Raw genomic sequence first — 6481 nt, forward strand, 5'->3', positions numbered from 1 at the left:
CTGGGGTCCTGCTGCCGCCACGTGCTTCCCAAGGACAGAGAGCAGCCACCTAAGACCCCCGCTCCTCCCGAGGGCCTGGGGCGCGCTGTCCAGGACGCAGGGAGGGCGGAGGCCACGGCTTCTCTGCAGCAGGAGTGAGGTCAACGCGCACACCCTTCAGTTTCCTTTGAAGGCCGTCTACTGAGTAATCAAAACCACCGCGCACCGCAAAGCGCCGCACACAATCACACGTGAGCCACGCGTGTAAAACAGGCAGGGTTCTGTGTCCCCCAGTTTAAGCACTTCATGGATATAAAACAAGCGGGGTTCTCTGTGTCCCCCGGTTTAAGCAGTTCACGGATATAAAACAAGCAGGTTCTCTGTTCTGTCTCCTGGTTCTAAGCAGTTCACGGATATAAAACAAGCAGGGTTCTCTGTTGTGTCCCCTGGTTCTAAGCTGCCCGTGCCTGGGGGGCCCGATGTCATCATGAAGGACCCTCTGGGAGGAGGTGGGGGCCCCGGGTCAGAGAGAGGACGGAGGAGGAGGCAGTTGGGGATGGAGAAGCCACCAGCTCAGGACGAGGATGGGCCACGGAGCACGGCGTCTCCAGGAGCTGGGAGAGGAGGAAGCGGACCCTGCCCAGCGCCTCCGGAAGGAGCCAGGTCACGGGAGCCTTTCAGACCGACCTCTGGGTTGTAGGGTTAAGTAGCGGTTGAGCTGCTGAGTTTGGGGCATTTTGTTACAGTACCTGCAGGACTGTCATACGAGGCCCGCTGGGGCTGGACTGGAGCTCTGCCACCGCGAGGGCAGGTTCCTCCCCAGCCTTGGGGTGTGCTCCTAAGGCCCAGGGTCTCCCTGGACTGGGGCGCAGAGGGGTGTGGCCTGCCCGCCTAGGCGCAGGCACCCAGGCGGGCGGTTGCAGGATGCCTCTGCCCACCGCCCACTGTGGGGGTGGCCGGAGCAGTATCTTCCCCAGCTGGGCACTGGGCCTGCTCCCTCTGGCGCCAGGCGGCACAAACCCGGGGCTGTGGGCTTGTGAAAGCGGGCTTGTGTCCGCCTGAGACTACAAGCCGGGCGATTGTTCCTGCCCCGTCGCGTTCCCCAGGGTGGTGCCAGGGGCGCGGGGCAGAAGGGGCCAGCAGGATGAGGTCCAGAGGGACAGCCCCCGGGTGGCTCGCTCCCCTTGGCCGCTCTGGGGCCTGACGTGGATACCCCACTCTGTCCCGAGGCCGCATCTGGGAGGGTCAGGCTGTGGCCAGTTGAGGCCCGACAGTGGGCTCTGGAGGGCAGCTGGGGTCTCACACACTCACCTGTGGGCCCCAGGACCCCATGGCACTGGGCACCCAGTGGGCAGCAGCAAATATTTGAATAATGAATAGAAGTGGATAAAGTATGTATCATTGGAGGGGAGGTTGGGGAAATTCAGGCTCTGGCTTCTACAGGCCAAAAAATCGGAACCTTTGTTCGAAGTATCGTATTTTCTACAAAAATGAACTCAGAATGGCTCACCGATTCACACACAAACATAAAACCATAAAACTTGCAGGAGAAAGAAGAAGACATTCTGGGGCTCGTGGGCCAGACAGCCTGTCCCGCACAAGCCCTGAAAGGAGAGCTGGACCAGCTGGAAGTCCTGACAGTTGAGAGCACTGCCCGGAGAAGGACCCGAGACGAGGTGGAGGGGACAATGTCCCCCTCGGGGCCTGCACCGGGACGATGAAGCTCAGCGGCGAGCACACACGGAGAGGACACGCACACCGCGGAGGAGGGGGCGACCCCGGGAGCTGGGGCGGGAAATGCAGCCACACCCAGTGCTGGTGAGGAGGCGGGGGACGCGGATGCAAGCCCGTGTGGCTGGGTTTCTGCAAGAAAAGAAGGACACAGAGCTAGGACCCCCCTGGTGGTCAGTGGATAGGAATCTGCCTGCCAGCGCAGGGGACATGGGTTCGATCCCTGGTCTGGGAAGACCCCACATGCCGCGGAGCAGCTAAGCCCGTGTACCACAGCTACTGAGGCCTGTGTGCCCAGAGCCTGTGCTCTGCGGCAAGAGAAGCCCCCACAGCGAGAAGCCTGCGCTCACCACGACTAGAGAATGTCCACGTGGCAATGAAGACCCAGCACTGCCACCAAAAATAAATTACTTAATTAAAAAAAAGGCAAGCTACAAAATGATATAAAACCCCCCACAAACCTGAAGTAAACAGAGAGCTCCGCAGGTCGCAGCCAGGACAGCTTGGGCACTTAGCCCAGAAAGATGCGGACCTGCTCGCCCAGACACCCTCACAGGGAGCTTCACGAGGCCTCATCCTCAGAGCTGGAAATGCCTGGACGTGCTAGCGGGCGAGTGGCTGAGCACAAGGCCCCCACACCCCGCTGCAACTCGGGTACAAGGAGCAGCCTGTGGATTTAGCGGCTGCCTGGGCCGGTCTCCAGGGAATGGAGCTGAGAGGAAACGCCGACCCCCAGGGGTGACCCGCCGTATGAGGCCAGGTACACAACAGCCTCGAAGTGACAAACCCCCAGGACGCAGGGCTCAGGCGGGGGCGGGAGGGCCTCACGGTTTCACCCCGGAGTCTCACGAGACGTCACCGCGGGGGCGGCCGGGTGCAGGTACCCCCTCCGCCCGCTGCACCTCTCTCAGGAGGGACGGAGCCTGGGTGTCCGAGGGTGTGGGGAGGGCGGGGCGGCAGCATGTGGGAAGGGGTCTGCGCCCCCAGGAGGCTGGGGGGCGCCGCTGCAGAACTTGGGGCTGGGGGAGTCTGATATGTGCTGTCGGAGGACCTGGGACTGAGTGGCCAAGGCGACCTTCGGACTTCCCTTCCCTGGTGGTGTTCCCGGGATAGGAGAGGCAGGCAGAGGGGGCACCCAGGCCTCAGCAAGCTTTCCCCCTCCCAGCACCCCTCCTTGCTCTGCCCCGGCCCTTGTCCACACAGAGCAAGAGCTCTGCCACTCGCTGCGTGGCCTTGGACAAGTCCTTGACGTCTCTGGGCCTCACCCACCCCTCCTCTAAACCCCCTAGGAATGTACTCCCCATGTTTCTGGAAGACAGAGTGGTCCCAAAGCCCCTCCCTGACCTGGGCTCAGGTGGGGCCAGGGCTGGCATGGGTGGGGTGGCCTGGGGGGCTGCCCTGGCCAGGACAGCAGGCTCGCCCATCTGCTTGGCATCAGTGTGCCCTGTGCCTGGCAATCCCGGTGGTGGGTGCCAGCCTGTCTCCTGCAGAGCTGGGAATCCTGGCAGGAGGACCTGAGGACAGGAGCCCACAGGAGGCTGTTGGGCGCCAGCACTCAGGGCTGCCCCAGGCTTCCTGTGCATCTCTGCCCTTCAGGTCTCAGGACTGGGCACTGTCCCGATCTCCCCGTCTGTCAAAGGGGGGCAATTTCGTCCAAAGTGCCAAGAAATGAGGTCCTAGCTGTCAAGAGGGGCCCTGCAGGGTGTGTCCAGCCCACACACCCTGCTGGGTGAGCTGGGCCTTCAGTGATGGCCGTGCCATGGCCAGGCCTGGCCTCACCCTGCTCCGTGGCTGAATCAGCCAGGCGGGTGATGACTCACTTTGGGGTCGGGTACTTCCCTCCCAGCCCACCACTGCCAGGCTGGGGAGAGCCTGGCACCCCCCTCCAATGTGTGGGGCCTGGGGGAGGGGTGGCCCCTGGGAGCAGCCTTCCGCAGGGGCCAGCGCGTCTGGGTGGCTAGGGGGTCCTGCGGGCCACAGGGGTTCAGACCCAGATGGGCCCCTGGGGTCTGCCTTTTCCCGTCCGAGTGCGGGAAGACAGCCCACGTCCTGCCAGGAAGAGTGTCCCGATGCCACTGACCACAGCGACCTCTCGCCCCCTCTGGACCTCTCTCGCCTCCTGGGTTGTGACCGCTCTGGGAAGGTGATGACTCACGACTCTGCTGCAGCCCCACCTCCTGTTGTGCCGAGCAGCTCCCCTCCTCCAGGGCTCATCTGGTCTGTTCAAACTGGACTCCACTGGCAGGAGGGCCTTCTTAGTGTCTTAACCTGGGCCTGGAGACTCAAGGCCGGTGGTGCTTACGGGGGCCACCGAGAGCCTCAGAGCTTTTCACGGGTGCTGCCTAGCGAAGGCAGCTCCTACATGTGCACAGTGCGCTTTCCAGCCCGCACGTGGGACGTGAATTCAGCCATGTAGAGGGCCGTTGGGTCACTCTGCTGCTCCCAGCGGGGCCCACTCCAGCTTGGTATCAGGTCTGCCTCGAGGACGCAGCCTGGTGGCATTCCAGTGGAGACCTCTCTTCCAGTGCAGACTGGAGTTCCCTCACCAACCTCACTGGCCACACATTCCTTTTTATGGCAGCTGGAAAAATAAATCAGGCTGGAGTATTTCAGGAACGCGGCGGACAGTGAGCCAGGCAATCCCAGGCCCGCCCCCAGTGTGACGCCCTGGGGCTGGCACTCGGAGCACTGGCCCTATTTCGTGGGAGCTCTGTGGCATCGGGCAGCTCCTTCAGCTCCCCGGGGCTCGGCTGGCTCGTCCGTAACGTGGGACTGGCGATGCGCGCTTCCCGGGATTAGCTGTGCCCGAGAGACGGGATCACGCGTGTGAAGGCCTCAGCACGGGGTCAGGTTTGGAGCTGCTGTGACACAGGACGTCTCACCGTGTCACCCACATTCTCGATGACGGCCAGGCCCCAGCTGTGCCCAGACATGGGGGGCTCAAGCCCCGCCTTGGGGTCCTCGGGCTCCACCTGGGCCCCCTCTTGGCCACGCTTGGCTGGAGGCTCCTTCCCCACCCGCCTCACCCCACCCCGTCTGCCCTCAAGGCAGCTACAGTGCCCCCTCCCCAATAAGCCAGCGGGTGGTGAGCCCCCGTGCCCCCTCTTCCCGCCCCTGGGGCCGGGCTTCAGTTCTGTGCAGGCGATGAGCGTGTCTTCTCCAGCATGTGCGGCTTGCCCTGGGCCGTTTGCAGTTGCTCTGTGAAGTCACCCCAAATCCTGGAGCTTGAGACGACTGCTCTGGCCCCTGCAGGTGGGGAGGGGGCTCCTCCCAGCTCCAGAGCCAGGGCTCCGGCTACAAACACTGAGCGCTGGGAGTGGCTCAGCACTGACACGCCACGTTCCCTGGAAGCCCAGGTCCCTCCACGTGGCTGGGTTTCCGCACCGAGTGGTGGCCTCAGCAGTAAGACCCTCTACAGGGCCCTGAAGCCTCTGGGAGCAGCTCTTCCAACCAAGCGGGAGCGGGCCGCTCCCTCCTGGTACCTGGCATCCCAAGTCACCCAGGATCACCTCCACCAGCCTACCTGAACTCAGGGAGGGGATGTAGGCCCCACCACCCCACAGGAGAGTCATCAGAGAACTGGCAGCCTTGTTGTGAAATTGCCGCCATCTCCCAGTTTCCAGAACTCCGTCCCCACCCGAACAGGCTTCAGTTCGCGTTGGTCGAGCATGTGATGATGAACCTTGTCTCTGCGTCCTGCTGGCTGGGATCCCTTCTGGTCCAGGCCTGGCCCAGCTCCCCCAGGAGGTGTGTCTCCCCTGTGGACTCTGTTCCACACTATCCCCCAGCCCCAGACATACAGCAGGCACACAAACGTTTGTTGAATGGAGGTGTGATTAACTAAACCTGCACAAAAGCCCTTGCAAAGAGCAGAATGAACTGGATTGCTCACTAGGGAGCCCAGGAACCTTAGACGGGGTCGCAATACTGAGACCCAGAGGCAGAGGTTGGGTGGGGAGGCCTGAGCCCAGATTGGAGGCCCCCTGTCCCCTGCAACTCCTCCAAGCTGCTCCAGTCAGAAGAAAACTTGTTATTTTGCTTTTGGTAAGATTTTCATCGTTTCCAAACACACTCCAGCTGAATTTTTCATGCTTCAGAAGGAAAAGCCCCTGAGTGTGCATGGGAACTCCTAGGAACTCCTGCTTCATTTTTTCTGTAGACTAAATAAACCGTGACAGGAAAACGTCACGAATTTAGATAATCCCAGTGTAAATGCTCCAATTAGCCAGAGTCCATGGATTCCCGCCCGAGTCTCTGTAGCACCTGCCTGGAGGGGTCACCGCGGGCAGGGGCAGAGCCTGGTCCCCCCACCCCCGCCCAAGGCCACGGCCGCTCCCTGGGGTCTGGGTCAGGGATGCCCTGGGCCAAGAGACTTGGCCTGAGGGCTGTTGGGGAGGTGGGGCCCCGGGAGCAGTGGCCAGAGTCTGGCCATCCTGGGCTGGAGAGGGGTTTTCTTGAGGTCATGTCCTCTCACTGTGCGGAGAAGCCCAGCCCTCTCTGCTCACCGCCCCCATGGGTGCTGGCCCCAGACTGGCTGGCTCTGCCTCCCTGCTCTCCCCTCTGCGCCCTCCCAGAGTCCAGGCCCCGTGGTCGCTGGTCACTGGCTTCCCGCTGTCTCCTGGCCCCCGCTTCCCTCCCTAGAGCCCCACCCCAGGGAGCCAACAGCCCTGCCCCTCTGTGCCCACTGCAGCCTCCCGGGTCCTGGACCCCCAGGCTGGGGAATCCCAGCTCCTCCCGCTCCCTGGATCCCTGCCCCCCAAAGCGGGGGGGG

Source organism: Bison bison, unplaced genomic scaffold, assembly GCF_000754665.1.
Source record: "Bison bison bison isolate TAMUID 2011002044 unplaced genomic scaffold, Bison_UMD1.0 scf7180017465897, whole genome shotgun sequence".
In the NCBI taxonomy this organism is placed as follows: Eukaryota; Metazoa; Chordata; class Mammalia; order Artiodactyla; family Bovidae; genus Bison; species Bison bison.